Here is an 18,337-nt window from a genome sequence, read left to right on the forward strand (position 1 = left end):
TAGCAGGCTCCTTCCTTTGCCAGCTACTGATGGAATTGCCGGGCGGACAGGCAGTGCGCTCCTTAGCCAGAGCTTTTCCTTCCACGGGTCCTGCTCAGCTTCGCCTCCGCGCACCCAGAGGAACCCGGTGCTGGCGGCGTGCCACTGCCCCAGGTGCCACGCAGGCAGGTTTGGAGTAAAGCTGGATTCTTCCTCCTCCAGCTCCCCTCGTGCTGCAGCCCCTTTGGAAGTGGGCACATCCCCTTCTTCCAGGGGACCCATCTCGAGCCCCGGCCGGGGACGGACCCCTGATGATGCGCTCGTCCTTACAAGCCTGCCTTGGTTCTCCTTTTGCTGCAGTATCTCAAACTATTTGATGGTTAAGAGAGGTTCAGCCGAAGTTTATTCTTCTGCTCGCAAAGATTTTGTTTTCCCTAGAACCCAAACGAATTGCAGGCCTGTGTCCGTGCCCGCTGTTTGATGCAGGCTATATAAATAGTGCGTGATGGAGCCACGCTTGAAAAACGCAGAAGCAACAGTTGAAATATATATAACTGCCGAAGGCTGGCGAGTGTGGTTTTGGGTTCAGTCCGACAACTGGTAGCTCGCCTAACAATTTAGGCCACAATTGAGGTTTATCTAGGTTAAATACGGTAAGCCAGATTTCGCTCTCGTTTGCGCAGAGCCCTGGCTGCCCCTGACGGGCAGGACCGGTGAAGGGGAGATGGGAGAAGGGAGATGGGAGAAGGGAGATGGGAGAAGGGAGATGGGAGATGGGAGAAGGGAGATGGGAGAAGGGAGATGGGAGAAGGGAGATGGGAGAAGGGAGATGGGAGATGGGAGATGCTCCGAGGGGCTGGAGCCATCTCCCTCCCGCAGCCCCTCTGTGCCCTGCCCGAGCAGCCGGGGCTCAGCCCCAGCTCCGTGTTTCATCCCCACGGTCCCGGATTTGTTCGGGGCCCCGGGGGCCGGCAGTGCCTGGAACGGAGCCGCGGGGTAGCAGCAGCTCGATGTGGCTGCTTCCCAATTTAAAACCCAATAAATGAGAACCCTGGCAAGACATCCCGAACGGTTATTAAGTAAATAAGAAGCGTTCTGCATGATATCTGAATTATTCAATTGCTTGTCAAGAGCAGCGATGTGGCTGTCGATAAACTCGTTCGTATCAGAGGCTGTTTGAAGGCAGTTGGTGTTCAGCGTTCACCGGTCACGCTGCGAGTGATAGATTCGGGTCTCTGGACCCTAGATTCGGGTCTCTGGAGGGTGAACACCCTGCAACAAAACGGGGTCTGACCCGATTTACACCATCACGTGGGAAAACAGCCACCACCTCGGTAAGTCCCGAGCAGGATCTGTGCTGATGGAGACCAGGGCAGGGATGGGGACAGGGACAGGGACAGGCAGGGGGACAAAAGCCACTCCTGCGATCACCAGGGACACAGCACAGAGGCCGCAGGCAATCACAGCAGCAGAGGGGCTGTGCTGGGGACGTCTTCATTTTCTTTCCCCCCGGATTCAGTTGTCCCACCCCCCCTTAAAAAATGTCCAGGCTCTCTTCTCCGCTGCTCTCTGAGCCTAACCTACTTGCTCTCATTACTCCTCTGGTGAGTCTGCTCTGGAGGACTCGGTGCTGCATTAACTACTCTCAGCACAAAGCATCCCTGCACGAGCCCCTCCAGCGCCCGACCCTTCCCGAGCTTTAATTCCTGCCCTCGATTGTTGCATCTGACACCGGTTCAAACAGCCCCGCAGAGCCTCTGCTCTCTGTTCCCACTGGATCGCTGCGCACCCGGCCGAGACCGCGCTTCATCTTTTCTTTCCCTGGCGAAAGCAGCATCAGAGCCGCCACGCTGCAAGAGAAGAGGGGAAAGAAGAAAAATCTCCTCCGCAGGCAGGGGCTGGGGAAGGAGCGGGGCACAGCCCCGCACGGAGCAGGTTGATGCCGACCGTCCCCGCAGGAGGTACCCGGGGGTCGCCGCACCCGGGGAGCCCTGGTGATGGGTGCCAGGGGTGCCCGAGGGTGCCCGGAGCCACTCGGCGTGGAGCCACTGCTGTGAACCCCCCCCAAACCCCCTCTGCCTTCCCCCCCCACACCCAAGCCTGGGCTGGAGAGCAGCACACGCCATGTGTTTTCGGTTTAATCTGCAGGGAAATCTTCACACCCTCCTTTGCTCTTTTCCTCGGCAGCCTGGCAGCGCGTCACCTCCGTGGGGGCAGGTGCCCATCTGTCAGCAGTTGCAGTTTTTAAACATTTTCCTCCCTCCCTCCCTCCTCCTCCTCCTCCAAGTGCCTGCGCAGCCGCCTCTGCTCCCCCTCTGCTGACCCTAAGGGGCACCTTGCATTTCTCCGGGCGTTTACCGCGGGCGCAGCACCGACACGGGCACAGGGCAGGATGCAGAGATGCGGTGCCGGTGCCGGTGTCGGTGCCAGCCGGGATTTGACTCCGCCGACCTCCAGCAAGGGCAGACGCAGCGGGAGCGCGGTGCACAGCCTTGCACAAGCGCGAGCAAACACGTGTCTGCCCGGGGCCGGAGCCACCGCTGATAAGGGCAGGGTGAAGGCAGGCTGCCTCCTCTCTGCTAGGGGTTAGAAGGGGTATGGCCTGCATCCGTGCAGATGCGAGCTTGTTTATTCTTACCAGATAGTTTGATGGCTTTATCTGATCGCAGGTTTTCCTGAGGAAGGAAGGGTGAGTCTGAGTCACTTGAAAATGGGGGCCCTTCTTCTCTGGGTAAGGCTGGTGGGGCCACGGACGTGCGCAAGGGACGTGCCCCCGCTGCTGGCTGCTCCCCAGCTCTTGCTCCACAGCCACGGGGACGCGCTGGCTGTTAATTGGCACCGCGGTCATTAATGGACGCAAATCCAAGGCGAGCACCCAGGGTGGTGCGGGACGAGGGCGGGATGGCAGCGGGGATGGACGGGACCCCCAGCCGGAGGCGGCGCAGGAGCCGTCTGGTGCCTGCATCCATCGGGAGCGCAGGGGGACGCGGACATGGTGCCCCGGGTGCAGCAAACACCATCACAGAAGAATTGCAAGCATGAGATGAAGCCTGGCGGCAACAGATAAATCCAGCAGAGAGCCAGGTCCATGCCCTCCTGGAAGAAAACCCAGATAATTACACCGCCGTGCCCTGCTCACGCCTCGGGGATGGGCTGCAGGAGCCGACCTGCTTGGGCTCATCTGCCTCCGAAAGGAGCCGGGAGGCGCTGGGGGCACCGGGGTGGGGAAGGGTGAGGGGTGGGAGCAGCTCCGGGTCCAAACAATGGAGATCGGGGCTGGGGCTGGGGCTGGGGCTGCAGCCAGCCGGGCTCCTGCCTTGCTCTGAGCCCCCCGGGCTCTGCCCCGACCCAGCACACGACCAGCCTCCCCAGCCGGCCCTGCGTCTCCAAAAACCGATGAATTTTCACTAAAACGCCCTCGAAACACTCGCACTTGGCATTTTACGGAAACCGAGGCCTTTCAAGCCTCTCTGAGCACGGCCAGGCGCGGCGGCAAGGAGCGGAGCAGGCGCCGCCGCTCTGCTGAGTGCACTCCCGGCAGGGCCCCTGGGGTCCAGAATTACTAGGACAGAGCAGGGGCTGTTCCCTGCGTGCTTTATTTATGGGAATCAGGCCAGTGAAGTTCCCCTAGCACACAGAAATAGCCTCAGCACCTCTGCCGCGCGCTGCCCAGCGCCGCGACCTTGATAAACGGCTCAGAGCAGGGCAGCGGTGGGGAAGGGCCGCGGGGGGAGCGCAGCGCCCCGGCCTCGACCCGTGCCCCTTCTTTCCCGGTGCCCCCTCCTGCCTCACGCCGTGCAGGGGCCAGCAGGGCTCCTCCCGTGCCGCGGCGGCGAACCCGTGAGAAAGGACCCGTGGGAGGCCCGCCGAAAATCCCCCGGACGCCGAGCAAACAGCGGGCAGCCCCGTCCCGACCGCCGCGCGCACGGCAGCACCCCCGGCACCGAGGGCCGCTCGCCTCTCGCGCCAAGCCGAATCCTTCAGGCTCGGGGCTGGGGCTGCTGGAGACCCTGAAACAGGAACCAAAAATGGGGCTTTGGCGTGTTTTTCTGGTTGTTTTTTTTTTTTTTTTTAACCTGCATTTTTTAGCCGTTTCCTGAAGCGGCTGCCAGGTTGCCACGCTCGCCCCGTCCCACCCCGCGCCCCCCTTCCCACGGCCGCTGGGGCTCTGCAGCCCCCTGGGGACGGATGCCGAGGGTCAGAGCACAGCGGGAAAACCAGTGGTTTACTGGGAGGGCGTCGGGTCTGCGGCCACTGCCCTGGCACGCCGTGGGCACCCGGCTGGCAGAGCTGGTGCCCCGCTGCGGGAACCGGGGGCAGAGCAGGAGGAGGCGGCTGCTGAGCCCCCCCTCCCTGGTCCCCCACTGCACGCAGCGGTGCTGGGGCTGGCTCAGAGCCCTGCTCGTGGCCTGGGGCCTCATCCTGACCCCCGCCAGCCCCAGCCCTTGGAGCTCTGGGGGAAGGCGCAGAGTAAAGCTTGGAGGGAACGTGCCGCCCTCGCAGCAGCGCCGTGCTGATCAGGATACGGCCCCGCCGGATTCCTCCCATTACTGGGAGCAGGCGAGGCAAGGGCTGAGTTTGGGGAAAACAACGCCGTTTCCTCCCCACGAGGACATCGGGGAGGTACAAGGCGGTGCTGAGCGCCCGGTGCTGGCTCAGCTGGGGTGAACACCGGCTTCAGGCGGGGGGCAGTGGGGCCGGGGGGCGCGCACGGTGGGCGCCTTTGGCGGCGAGGGGCTGGGGTGGCCGTTCCCAGGGCTGAGTCAGCCGCGGGCTGGGAATTGCACAGTTCCTCTCCCCACCCTCCGGCCCCGGCCCAGCATCTCCCTCCCTCCCGATTTCCTTCCCAGCCGCTCGCCGGCCAGGCCCTGTCCCGCTCAGCCCTCGGCCATGCCGTGCCTCCGGCGCTGCTCGGGGGGCGGCGGGGGGGGGCAGATCCCGGTTCGGGAAACCGGGGTGGGATCGGGGAGGTGTTTCCCGAAAATGTGGGGTCGGGAGGGGTCGTGCCGAGGGGCAGCGGTGCCCTTCACAGGCAGAAAATCCCCCAAATCCCCCCCAGGCTGGCGCAGCGTGGGCGAACGAGGCGGCGCAGCCGGCACCAGGCCAGGGCGGGTTGGGGTCTGCCGCCAACGCGGGGCCGGGGCAGGGGCGCGGAGCCCCTCAAGGACGCTCCGCAGCCGCCGCCAGCGGAGGGGAACAAAAGGCTCCGGTCGCCCTTCCTGCGGCTCCCGGGCGAGGGGATGGCGGCCAGGCCTGCGGCACCACCCTGGCCCCGTCCTCTGTGGCTTGGGGACCTCCAGGATTCAGGGGCCTCCACGATTTGGGGACCTCCGTGGTTCAGGGACCTCCAGGGCTCAGGGACCTCCATGGCTCAAGGGCCTCCATGATTTGGGGACCTCCAGGGCTTAGGGGCCTCCACAATTTGGGGACCTCTGTGGCTCAGGGACCTCCATGATTTGGGGACCTCCATGGCTCAGGGACCTGCACTATTTGGCGACCTCCATGTCTCGGGGACCTCCAGATTTGGGGGACCTCTGTGGCTCAGGGACCTCCACAATTTGGGGGCCTCCACGGCTCAGGGGCCTGCACGATTTGGGGATCTTCAGGGCTCAGAGACCTCCGTGGCTCAGAGACCTCTACAATTTGGGGATCTCCGCGGCTCAGGGAGCTCCCCGCTCTGCTGGTGCCAATTCCCCAGGGCAGGCAGCCCGAGCACGGCGAGCCACGGCCGCAGCACCCTGGAGGAGGACGGAAGGGCCAGCTTCCATCGAAAGCCGTGGCTTCACCTCCTGGCGCTGCCCAGCGTGCCCTGCACGGCACGGGGCTGTTAACTCCCTCCTAAAGAAAAGAAGGCTCTGAAGTCTTACAGAAGGCCAGGAATAAATTAATCCAATTAATAAAAGGAGCCCTGTTAGAGTACAGCAATTATTTGCCAAAAGGAGGAATTGGCCACGTACAATAAGCCTGGAGCGATTTTATCCCAACGTCGCCTGCCGGCGGATGCCATCATTAAGCGCTCGCTGTTTGCCGGGGTGAGAGCTCTGTTTGCTGGGAGCTGAGACGTTCGCTCCCCCTGGCCCTCGAGGCGGGTTTTTGTCACGAGCAGCTCCTCAGAGCGCACAGATACCGACCCAGACAACATTTAGTGAAGAGAGGACGGCGCTGGGCGGTTAAAGTAAAGGCTCGTGGGCACGTGGCTCCCACCCAGCTCCCACGGCGGCGTGGAGCCGGGGCAGTTCTGGCTGCAGGATGCGGCCCCGTCCTCCTCTTCCAGTGGCGGCCAGGTTCACGGGGAGCCTGCCCTCCCGGCGAGCTGCCCGCGGAGCTGCTTTGCTCCTGGAAGCACGAGGACCTGGCGCATTAAGGAGCCGTGCGTCCTCCCAGCGGGGACCTCTCGCCCTCTGCATCCCTCCCCGCTGCCTGCGCGGGGCTCGGAAGGTTTCGCCCCGGGGACAGGAGTCCCCAGGCAGCGTCACCCCATCCCCGGGGCCGTGCAATGGAATCGACGGCCAAGATAACGCTCGGCTCCCAGGCGGGGCTTTACATCTTCAGAGCCCTTTCCTGGCGTAAACTCGTTAGCGGGGAGGAATCTAATTCCTAGTCACACGGGTCCCAGGGATGCAGATCTTGGAGGCGGCGGAGCGGAACATATCGTAATAAGACAGAGCTGCTGCCAGCGGGCCGCGGGCTCTCCCCGGCGCGGGAAGGCACGGGGATGGGACAGAGGGGACGGGAGCGCTGCGATGCTCGTACTGGGACCAGTTTCCTCTTTGCCCTGGGGACAAACCGGTGCTGGGCCGAGCATCCTGCCCTGCCCTGCCCCGGTCTGCTCCGACCCCGGGGAACCCGGGGCTGGGCGGCAGCGTTGGAGCCGGCCCCACGGCTCCGTGCTGGGGCCAGGCCTGGTGCCGCTGGCACGGCTCGTCCCGTCCCGCAGGACACGGGAGGCTCGGGGACGGGCTCCAATGAGGGCGTCCCCCGGGGCAAACGGCCCAAACCTGGGCCTCGGGGACGCTCCCCACGGGCTCGTTCCCCGCGCTCCCACCCGCGGCCCTGGCCCCGTGCCCGCGGCTGGGTGGGGACCCACAGCTCCTATTTCTGGTGCTCTCCATGGGAGGTGCCGCAGGCTCCGGCCCTGGGGAGGAGAGGAACACCCTGACCCGCTCCCCGAGGTCCCCGAGGTCCCATCTCCAGGACGTGCCGCACACACCCGTGCCCGGGGGACGGCTGTGCTGGGAACCGGGGAGGGGGGCAGGGATGTCCTGCACCGCTCCCCGTCCCCATCCCTCCTCCCCAGGCTCAGTACCGACCCCATTCCTTTCCACATCCCTGTCCCCGTCTCCATTCCTGTCCCCGTAACACATTCCTGTCACCTTCCCCATCCCCATCTCCATCCCCAACCCCATCTCCATCGCCATCCCCGTCCCCATCCCCGTCCCCGTCCCCATCCCTGTCCCCGTCCCCATCCCTGTCCCTGTCCCCATCCCCATTTCTGTCCCCATCTCTGTCCCCGTCCCTGTCCCCTCCCTGTCCCTGTCCCTGTCCCTGTCCCTGTCCCTGTCCCTTTCCCCGTCCCTGTCCCCGTCCCCATTCCTGTCCCCATAACACATTCCTGTCCCCCTTCTCCATCCCCTTCCCCATCTCCTTCCCCATTCCCATCCCCATGCCAATCTCTGTCCCTGTCCCTGTCCCTGTCCCTGTCCCTGTCCCTGTCCCTGTCCCTGTCCCCATCTCCATTTCTGTTCCCATCTCTTTTCCTGTCCCTGTCCCCTCCCTGTCCCTGTCCCTGTCCCTGTCCCCGTCCCCGTCCCCATCCCCGTCCCCGTCCCCGTCCCCGTCCCCGTCCCCGTCCCCGTCCCTGTCCCCATCCTCTCCCTGTCCCTCTCCCTGTCCCTCTCCCTGTCCCCGTCCCTGTCCCTGTCCCCGTCCTCTCCCTGTCCCTCTCCCTGTCCCTCTCCCTGTCCCTCTCCCTGTCCCCGTCCCTGCCTCAATCTGCCGCTGCCCCCACCGAGCCCCCGCCGCAGCGAGGCCCCCGGAGGCTCGTCCACGTGCGCGGGGGCACGGAGGGATGCGGAGGCCGCGCTCAGCCGGGGTTACCTTGGAAACTGCGCCCGAGCCACACGGCCCTGCCACACGGCCCGGCCACCACGCACGAGGCACCCCGAGCCCAGCCCCGTGGCGCTCCCTGGGTGGTGACACCAACGGTGTCCCCTGCGTGCCACCGGGGACGTGGAGAGGACGCCAGGAAGCGTGTCCCCCCCCAGGCCCCGTGCCATGGCCAATGTCACGGAGAGGGCGAAAGGCGGCCGCAGTGGGGGCTGTGTCCCCCCCGCCTCACGGGGCTGGGGACATCGCAGAGCCCAGCACCGGGGGGGGGGAGATGGAGGGGGAAAGGGAGGGCCGTGGGAGGCGGCGGCGGCTCCAAACGCGCTCCTGAAGGACACGGGGATGCTGCTTTCCATAAATCACCCGAGGCCGGCATCTCCCGGCTCTGCTTGGTGGCCCCCCCACCCCGGCCTCCCCCCCCGCGCTGGCAGCAGGGGATGAGGGGCACGGGGCCGTCCCCGCGGGAAGGGGCCTCACGGCACCGAGCCTCCGAGAGGCGAGCGAGGAATTTGTGGGGGGACGTGGGGGGGACGTGGGGGGACGTGGGGGGCACGGGCAGGGGCGCAGGCAGGCGGTGCAGGCGGCAGGGTTCAGGCAGAGGACAGGCAGCCCGGGAGGGAGGCTCGGCACGGAGGAGAGGAGCGGGACGGCGAGCCAAGGAGGCTCGAAACGGCAGCCGCAGGCTTCAATTAGCCCGAGGATCCTGCCCTAAATAGAGCCTCCGCTCCCGGCCGCCGCGCGGGCAGGGCACGGCGGGCAGCGGCGTGGCACCCGGCGGATCCCGGGGGGCTGAGGGCCACGGGGGGACGGGGACGGGGACGGGGACGTGGAGGGGCCGGGGGGCACGGGGCTGCGGGAGGGGGAGCGGGGCTGGAGGCCGGGAGCAGCTGGGAGGAAGGAAGAAGCGGCTAAAATAAGCAGGTGGGTGGACAGGGAGGAAATAATCGCGAGACTGATAACGTAGGGGGCTGGAGAAGGGGGGAAAGTCTGCCGCAAGGAAAAGCAACAAAATGTCCCCAGGAAATAGGAACAAACCCCCCCCCCCGGCGGCGGAGGAAGGTCACCGGGGCTGGCTGGTGGCACAGGGGACGCACAGAGGCGGGGGGGCGACCCGGGGCCGCCTGTTCCCCGGGGCACCGGGTGCCCCCCGTGAGGGGCAGGGGGGTGCTGGGGGTGGCACGGGGACGCCGGCAGCCCCAGCCCCTTCCAGCTCTGTTTTGGGACAGCAGGAGGCTGAGCGGAGGAGAAAACCCCACAGGGGGGGAGCCAGGCAGCGGTGATTTACGCCCTGGCAGCTGCCAGCCCCGCTCGGCCATCGCAAGGGGGACGGGGACAAAACCCAGGGACTGCCCAGCCTGGAAGGTCCCAGCCTTGGGGCGGGGGGGGCCCTGTGTGCATCCCCATCTCCCCCTCCACGAAGCAGGGCCAGGGGTGCCCGTCCTCCTCCGTCACCCCCGGGTGGGGGATTGGGGAGGGGTGTAGGGGCTGGGGGCGAGGGGCTGAGGGTGGCCAAGAGGGGTGCGGGGGGGGGAATCTCGGGCAGGGGGGGGCCGTGCTGCGGGAGCCTGGCCGCTGGCAGCAGGAAGAGGCTGTTTGGCCGGACAGCGGGACACAGGGCAGCCTGTCTCTGCCCTGGGAGTTTCCACATTAACCACACACTGTTTGCATTTGAGCATTTTCCCCCTCCACAGGGCTGCTGCTGCTGCTGCCGGGGGGTTATTTCCTGCCCTTTTCGCTCTCCCCCCGCTGCCCGCCCCCCACCACCCTCCCTCGGCCTGCAGAAGCCCGTCTGCTTCCTCTCTTACGCCCCCGGGGGCTTTCCGCGCTGCCAGAAAATAAATCTCGTGCTATTTTTAACGGAGGGGAAAACGCGAAGGTCTCCTCCGGCCCGCTCCGCTGCGGCGCTAAGTGCAGCCGGGCACCCCCGGAGAGATGAAGGAGGGAGAGGAATTCGCGGGGAAGGATGTGGGAGGCCGCCAGCCCCGCTTTCATCTCCCTGCCCTCGGCCGGGGGCTCGGGGAAGGCAGAGAGGGGCGAGGAGGGGGTGCTGGTGCGGGGGGTGCAGGGGGGGGGGCTGCGGTTTCACCCTGCTTTGTACGGCGGGGGGACGGAGCCCCCCCGATCCGTGCACCCCCTGAGCTCCCCGGGGGAGCTGGGGACGGCGCTGAGGGGTCCCCTGGGGTCAGGGCTGGGACAGGCGCCGCCTTTAACCCCTCGAAGGGATTTAGGGAGGCTGCGAGCGGGATCAGCTGGATAATGCCCGGCCGGGGCAGGGGGAGGGCCGGGATGGAGACACTGATAACGGAAGGCACGGAGAGGTCCCCCCCCCCAGTCTGGCTGTCCCCGCTCGGTGCCACGGTGTCCCCCGGCAGCGGGGAGCTGGCACACGTGTGGCACGTGCTGCGTGCACGCCTGTGCTGCGTGCGAGCTCGCGGGTGCACGTGGGGTGGGCCGGGCGGCACCGTGTCCGTGCACACACATGTGCAAGGCTCCCGTGGGGAGGGGGGGGTTGTGAGGCTGCCAGGGTGGGTGGCACACATGCGCGTTGGATCTGACACGGCGGCCGGGACACGGGGGCCTCGTATTTGGGGCTGGGGGGTGCCGAGCGCAGGATGGGCGCGGAGGTAATTTGATGGGGGCACCTCGCACCCCGACACGACTCCAGGAGCTGGGGGTTTAGGGGAGAAGCCAAGTTTTGTCCTTCGCAAGGGTGCTGCTAAAATGTTGTCGCCTGCTGGGCCTCCTGTCCCCGCGCAGGAGGAGGAGGCGGATGAGGAGGACAAGGAGGAGGAGGAGGACGAGGAGGAGGACGAGGAGGACGAGGAGGACGAGGAGGAGGAGAGGCAGCGAGAGGAGGAGGAGGAGGAGGCAGAGGTCTCCTCGCCCTGCTCGCAGCCCTTGCGCAAAGCCCGGTGCTGCTGCCGTGACGAATGGCAATGCGGGGAGAAAAGCGGGGAGGGAAAGAAAAGCTGCTCCCGAGCACTGAGTGGGAGGGGAGCGGAGAGCAGGAGGTGGAAATGTCAAACCCAGCAGCGCCGCGGCCCCGCTGCCGCCCCCCCTGTGCTGTGCTGGGGACACCGGCCCTGTCCCCTTGTCGCCAAGGCTGCCGTCACCCCCAGCACCCGCTTCCAAAACGGAGCCGCTGCCGGCTGTTGGCACCCGCACCGGTGTTGGAGCTGCTGGGAAAACACGAGCCCCACGTTCCCAGCCCCGCCAGCAGCCTTTGATGCCGCTTTCCTGCGGCGCTGGGAGGAGCCGCGCTCCTCGCCCCAGCGGGGGCAAGGTGGAAACGGGGACGAATCCTGCTGGGAGGGGTCCTGGCACGGGCGGGGGGCCCACAGCGCCCACCAACCGCAGCCCCCCGGGGGCACAAACCCTGCCCGTGAGCCCTCCGGGTTTGCCGCACGTCCCGCCGGACCCCCGGGAGGTGCAGGCAGCATCCCTGCGGCTCACTGGGGCACCCCGCTGTCCCCGTGTCCCCATGTCCCCATGTCCCCATGTCCCCATGTCCCCGCAGCCCCCGCGTGCTGATTTCCTGCCTCCGGAGGCCGAGCCGCCGCCGCTTCCCGGCCGTGGGAGCGAGCCCCTGCGCCGGTCCCAGGGCGCCGGGAGCGTGGCCCCGGGGAGGGGGGGGCACGGGGAGGGGGGGCACATCCCCAGGGTGTCCCAGCCCGTCACGGCTCCAGCTGAGCCCCTCTGCTGCGGCCACGTCTGCTTGCTCGCCCCTGACCCCGCTGCCGAGGCCTCTCCCGGCCACGTGCTGTCCTCCCTGCTGTCCCCCTCTGTCCCCGAGGCTCAGCGCCGTGACCCAGACCCCGTCACCCCTACGGGGCCGGAGTGAGGGCGGCGGGGAGCAGCGATGGGGGGGGTTCGGTGAGCGGGGACGAGCCGGGGTGCCGGGGGCTGGGGCACGTGGAGCTCCGTGGCCGGAGGGACCCGGAGGCAGGTTTGGGGCGTGGAGAAAGCCCCGCGCCCGCTGCCCCTTCCCCTCTCCACTCTGCCCGGATTAACAGCTCAGCCCGGCACTGACAGCGAGCACGAGGCGCAATTTGTCCGCAGACAAATCCTGCGGGGATCGCGCCTGGGGAGATGCGCGGCCACGGAGCTTTTCTTCTCCCCCTGCTGCATCCCGGGGACTGGAGGTGCTTTCTCCTCCGGTTTTAATTGTTTACCGCCGAGTTTTGCTCTGGCTCAGCCCAAACTCTCTTCCTGCCTCTTTTTCTTTTCTCTCTTGCTGGCAACGCTCCCCGAGCTCCCGGGGGCACGGCCGGGGGCCGCGAGGCAGCGCTGGGAGCTCCTGCGTGACCCCGGCGCCGTGCCCCCCGCCCCAGCATCGCCCCCGTGCCGGGGTTTTCCGTGGGGTGCCGGCACCGGGGACGGCCCCGAACCGTAGGGAAGCACCCGGGAGCTCGCCCCGCCGCAGCGCCTGGCCGTGGAAACCCACAAACACGCCAGGCTGGGCTCCACCGCGCCGGGGCCCGATCCTGAACACGGGCAAAACTCCGCCGGGGGAAAAGGAGTAACGGGGTTACCCCCACCTGGGGGGGCCTGATCCCGCAGCAGCCTCCCAAGGGTGGCACCGAGGGGCTCTGCCCGCGGCCAGGTGGCTCCGAGGAGCCCAAAGCCCCCCGGAACGGTCCCCGGGCATGGAGGCGGCGGGTGGCCCAGTCTCCTTGAGCATCGCCTTTGGGAACTCTGTCTATTTTTAAACCCCAGGAAGCTATTTTTAAGGAGGGAGCCTATTTTTGTTGCCTGGGGCTAAATCTTTTCCTTGCAAGCTCACCCAGCGACGTGCCCGGGCGCGGTGGGTGGCACCCACCAGGATTTGGGGTGCTGCTGCTGGTGGTGGTGGTGTGTGGGGGTTCTCGGTGCTCCCCCGACCCCAGGCAGCTCTGGCGTGGGGCGATGGCCAAACCCTTTGGCCGTTACCGGCGCCGCGGTGCCGCGGGGGGGGGGGCGTGCCCCCTTTTGGGTGGATTTTCCGGGCTGCCGAGGGCCAAGAGCTGACAGCCCGCATCCAGCCCGGCCGGCAGCCGGCAGAGGATGGGGATGCCAGAGGTGACGGGGCCGCCTTTCCCCTGGGCGTTGTGGGGCCACGGGGGCCTGGGAGAACCGGGCTGAGCTGGAAGCAGGTGTTGGGCACGGCCCGGAGGGAAGGGTGGGACCCGCGGGTGGCCCGGGGGGGGGACAGCGGGGGGCAGCGGGGGGCACATCTGGCCGTGGGGGGGTGGGGGGGTGGCAGGAAGCGGATCGCTGGCTTGGACCCCGCGCTCGGCGGCCTCGGGGTCCCGGGGGGGCCGCGCCGCTGCCAGATGTTGTGCAGCCGTCTGCCGCGCTTCCTCTCGCCCCGCGCCCTCCAGGAAGATCCCCCCAGCGGGGCAGCCCCCCCACACCTCTCCCCCAGCCCCTTTCTTCTCTCGCCAAGCCGTCCTGCCCTGTTCCAGGGGGTTGCGGGGCCAGACCCTGCACGCCAGCCCCCGGCCCCGCTGCTTGCCGTAGCCACGGAGCTCGCCCCAGTCCCCGGGCGGAGAGCGGGGCATGGAGGTGGAAGCGTCGGACGCATTTTATTGCTTTTTTTCCCCTCTTCTCTCAAAATACCCCGTGGAACCACTGCATCAATTCTGCGTTTTGCATTTTCCTGCAGCCAAGGCCAGGCCCTGGCACAGCACCAGGCCCGCCGCGGGCTCCCTGTCCCCATCAGCAGGGAGACACCGCGGAGCCATGGCAAGCCCCGCTGAGCCATGCCGAGCCCCGCCGAGCCCCACGGCCCCGGGGAGCTTGCCCCTAAAACCCGGGGGAGATGCCCACAGCCGCCAGCTCGCGCCGGGACACGGATGGGATTCGGGGGGATTAGGGCGGCTTAGGGAGCGGGGGTTTTGCAGGCGGCAGATGGTGCTGGATGGGTCCCAGGGCGAGGTTAGCAGGATGGGAAGCAGGCCTGCGCGCAGCCCCGGGCAGAGCAGGGGAAATCAGGCAGAAATGGGGAGGAGGTGGATTTTTGGCCAGCCCGTTTCCGGATAGGAGGCACCAGGAGGGCCGCGGCCGCACCCTCGCTTTGGCTCCGAGGATGCTGGGTGCCAGGCAGGGCGCCCCGCGCAGACGCCCATGGCCGAGGGGCTCCTGGCACCCCTCGGGGACGCAGCTCTCATGCCCGAGCCGGGCTGCAGAGCCCCAGCCCCGTGCTCCCCCCGCAGATCAGGGTCCTGGGCGTGCAACGCGGCTGCGGGAGCGCATTCGGTCCTTTGGGTGCACGTCGCCGTGCCCCTGGGCGCACGCTGCCCCGTGGGTGCACGTGGTGCCAGGTGCGCACATCGACCCACGAGTGCGTGGGGACCACGGGGGGCACAGAAATGGCTGTGTGGGGCTGGAGCGGGGCAATCCCCCCCCCCCCCCCCCCCAGCTCTCGCATCCCCGCTGCCCCCGCTGCAACATCACCCCAAAGTCTGCCGGGGGAATTCCCCGCGCCGGGGGTGGGGATGAATGATGCAAACTGGTTGAGACGTGACATGGTGGGGATGAGAGAGAAAACCCCCGGCGGGGACACTGCGCTCAGGCAATCCCCGAGAAGCCCCGGGGGCTGTTTAGGGCTGACAGCGGTCGAACGAGGTGAGATAACGGGGCAGAAATGAGGGCCCCATTTCCAGGCAGAGGCGTGCAAAGACTGTAAGTGGCCCCGAAGGAAGAGAGAGAAGCTACAAGCTGGCTCAAGCCCCGCCGTGGGTACGGGGACCCCTCGGGGGACCCCAGCCCACCCAGGCTGTTTGATGTCTCGGTGCCACCTGCGCCGTGTGTCCGGAGCCAGCTGTCTGTCCTGCTGCGGGGTGGCACCACGGGGGGGTGTTGGGTTGCAGCGGGATCCTGCTGGGGACCAGCTGGGCATCCCGCAGGGGCTGCTCAGGACGCAGCCCCCAGGCCCCACGCTTGACGTCTGTCCCCTGGCCCCAGCAGCTGCGCCCTCATCCCTCGTGGCCCCGTTTGAGACTCCCCATCCCTTCCCAGAGATGTCTCAGAAAGAGGAAGCATCACCTCTGTCGTCCCCCCGTCCCCCCCAGCTGCAGCCTGGGGCTTATTTTGGGTTTTGAGAAAAGAGGAAGGCTGCCTGAGGTGACAGCAGGGCTGGCAGGCGGGTGGGCAAAGCCCCGCAGCACGCAGGGGGTGGCGGGCGGGCTGGAAAAGAGGAACATCGCCGTCACCACCAGCCCACACCCCCCCCCCGCTCCCGCCCGGTCACAGGGCTGAAGAAAGCGGATCCGTCCCACCTGAAGCACAGCGGGGTTTTTTGGGGTGCACGGGGGCGGCTCGGGCAGCCCCGCCGCTGCGGCGGGGCGATGCTGGGGAAGTGGCGCCTGCGCAGGGACACCCCGACGCTCCCTGCGCCCACCCGCCGCCTTCCCGCCCGCTGGTGTCCGGAGACCGCGGGGCACAGAGCGGGGGCAGCGTTGATGCAAGCAGTTCTCGGTGACTTTTCACTCGTAAGGGTGGTTTTCACCACCGCAGCCCGTGTAAACGCCGCCCTGCCCGGCAGCCTGCTGCCCGAGGAAGTGCTGGGGGCTGAGCGGGACGGCGAGCCAGGGAGCTGGGGGGGGTGTGGTGGGGACAGCAGGGGTGGCACGGGGACACGGGGGGGCTGCACCAGCTGCTGGCGTGCAGGTGGATGGAGGGGTGGTGAACACATCAGTGGGTGGGCAGATGGACATGTGGGTGGGTGGGTGGGTTGGTGGGTGGGTGGATGGGTGGAGGGATGGATGGATGGATGGAAGGATGAGTGGATGGATGGATGGAAGGATGGACGGATGCAGAGGTGTTTCACAGGGTCTGGCGCAGAAGCTCTGCCCACCGGTGTCGAAGGGTGGGATATTTCAGGGGCCCGTTGGCGATGGGGATGTGGCTGTGGGGAGAGCAGGTGGGGCCGAGGGCTGGCCGTGGGCAATCGGTGCTGCGTCAGGGCCCCCACCTGCAGGGGTGGTCCGGTAGCGCCTTGTGCCCAGGTAACAGTGGGCAAAATAGGGGCCCATCAGCCTGCGCAGGCTCCCGGTGGTGCTAACAGCCACCGGGTTAACGGGCAGGAGCCAGGACTCCTCTGCTGGGCCCTTTCCAGCTGCAGGAAGGAGTGACGAGGAGAGCGGAGCCGGGCGGCTTTGCAGCGGGCAGCGAAATCTAGGTCAGGGCTTTCTTTAAAAGGGGCACGGAGCCCAGCTTGTGTCGGCTTCCAAGTGAAGCAGCAGAGCCGCCGCAGTGCCTTGCCGGGCAGGGAACGGCAGCCGGGAAATGTCCTGGCCCTCCTGAAGCATCCCCGGCCCGGAGCCGCCAGTGCCGGGGGGAGCTGGGATCAGAGCGAGCGGGAGCAGATGGTGCCTCGGGACACCGGTCCCCACGGCAGGGCTGCTCACGCAATTCCTGGCTTTGCTGGGAAACAGCCACGTTTTGTAACTCTGCCCGGGGACGTGTCATCGCTGGGGGCACGGAGAGATGCCCAGCACAGGGGAGATGCTGCTGCCCCCCCCCAGGGACATCAGAGCTGTCCCTTTCCCTCCCCTCCCACCTCCGTGTGGGTGACGAAGCACCTGGGAGGGCACCAGCGACGGGAACCGACCCCGGGCCTGACATTTCACCAGAAAAGCCCCATCGCAGCGAAAAGCCCGGCAGCAGCAAAAGGAGAACTGGGGGGCAGCGTGAAGGGCACGGAGATGTGGCCGAAAGCCTTGGCGGAGGCGGAGGGGGTGGCCCGGGGGTGCTGCGGGAAGCCCGGCGTGCTGCCCCTGCCCCGGCCGGCCGCCTCCTCTGCCCCCGGTACTTGCCCGGCCCCGGCAGAGCCAGAACCGTTCCGAGCAGCAGCACCATCCTGGCACACGGAGGACATTTTTCCGCCCCAAATGCAGCATTGCCACTTCCCCGACCCAACGCGCATCCAGGGGCTGAGAGAGGGAACGAGCGAGCGGGCGCTGGGATATGTTTAATTAAAACCCAGTGCTCGAAGGTGCGGCAAAATCGGCGGTGGGAGCAGCGGGCGTTCGGAGGGCGATCCTCCGCCTGCCGACGAGGCACACCCTGCTCGCTGGCAGCCCGGCGCTGCTGGACGCTGAATCGGGTTTTTGTGCCTGGCGGAGCTGTCGGAGGCCGCGGCGGCTCCCTGCGAGCCAGAACCTCCCAGCGCCTCCTGCTGCCTCCATCTCTCGGGGCCGGGGCTGCCGGGAGCCCAGGCCCTGCCTGCATTTCCCCTCGGGCTCAGCTCTCGGCTGCTCCCTGGGTTTCCACTGAGCCCAACCTTGTGCCAAGGGCCCGAACTTCAAAGCAACCCCCGCCCCCGATAAAACCAATAATAAAAAGTCGAGCTCTTAAAATGCTCCCCGTCTTTTTCAAAAGGGAACATCCAGGACGGGCAGTGCGGCTGTGTGACCTCGGGAAGACGGGGCCCTCCTCCGAGGCGACGTGCGCAGCTCCTGGCAGGGTATTTCCAGCAGCTTTTATTTTTTCCAGCAGCTTTTTATTTTCTCGCGAGCCCCGGGCGCGGCCCCTCTGCTCGGTGCCCACCGAGCGCCGCTGGAAAACGGCTCTGAAAAATTAATGCACATTTCCCCATTTATATTCGCTTCCCTTTTCAGGCTCGTCTTGGGCAATGAAAATAGACCAGGTGGAAACGGCCCTGAAAATGAAAGTGGCTGGCAACGACGGTGTAACCGCGCCGCGGGGCTTTCAGCGGGACGGGTTGCACGTCCTCCATCAGCTGCCCAGGGCTTCCCCGGTGCCCTTGTGATGGCTGCCGAGCGCTTCCCAGAAACGTGGCAGGAGCCGGGGCGTCACAGCCGGGGGGGGTTTGGCCGAGGCTCAGCACCAGGGCTGCGAGCATCCCCTGGGAACCGCTGGGGCTGCCCAGAGATGGAGGAGAAGAGGCAGGAGGGCGTGAGGTGCCGTGAGGTGCCGTGAGGTGCCATGAGGTGCCGTGAGGTGCCGTGAGGTGCCGTGAGATGCTGTGAGGTGCCGTGAAGTGCCGTGAGGTGCCATGAGGTGCCGTGAGGTGCCGTGAGGTGCCGTGAGGTGCTGTGAGATGCTGTGAGGTGCCGTGAAGTGCCGTGAGCTGCCATGAGGTGCCGTGAGCTGCCATGAGGTGCCGTGAGGTGCCGTGAGGTGCCATGAGCTGCCGTGAGGTGCCATGAGGTGCCGTGAGCTGCCATGAGGTGCCGTGAGGTGCCGTGAGGTGCCGTGAGGTGACATGAGGTGCCGTGAGGTGCCATGAGGTGCCGCCGCCGGCTGC

The sequence above is a fragment of the Anser anser genome, assembly GCF_964211835.1.
Source record: "Anser anser genome assembly, chromosome: 16".
Classification (NCBI taxonomy): Eukaryota; Metazoa; Chordata; class Aves; order Anseriformes; family Anatidae; genus Anser; species Anser anser.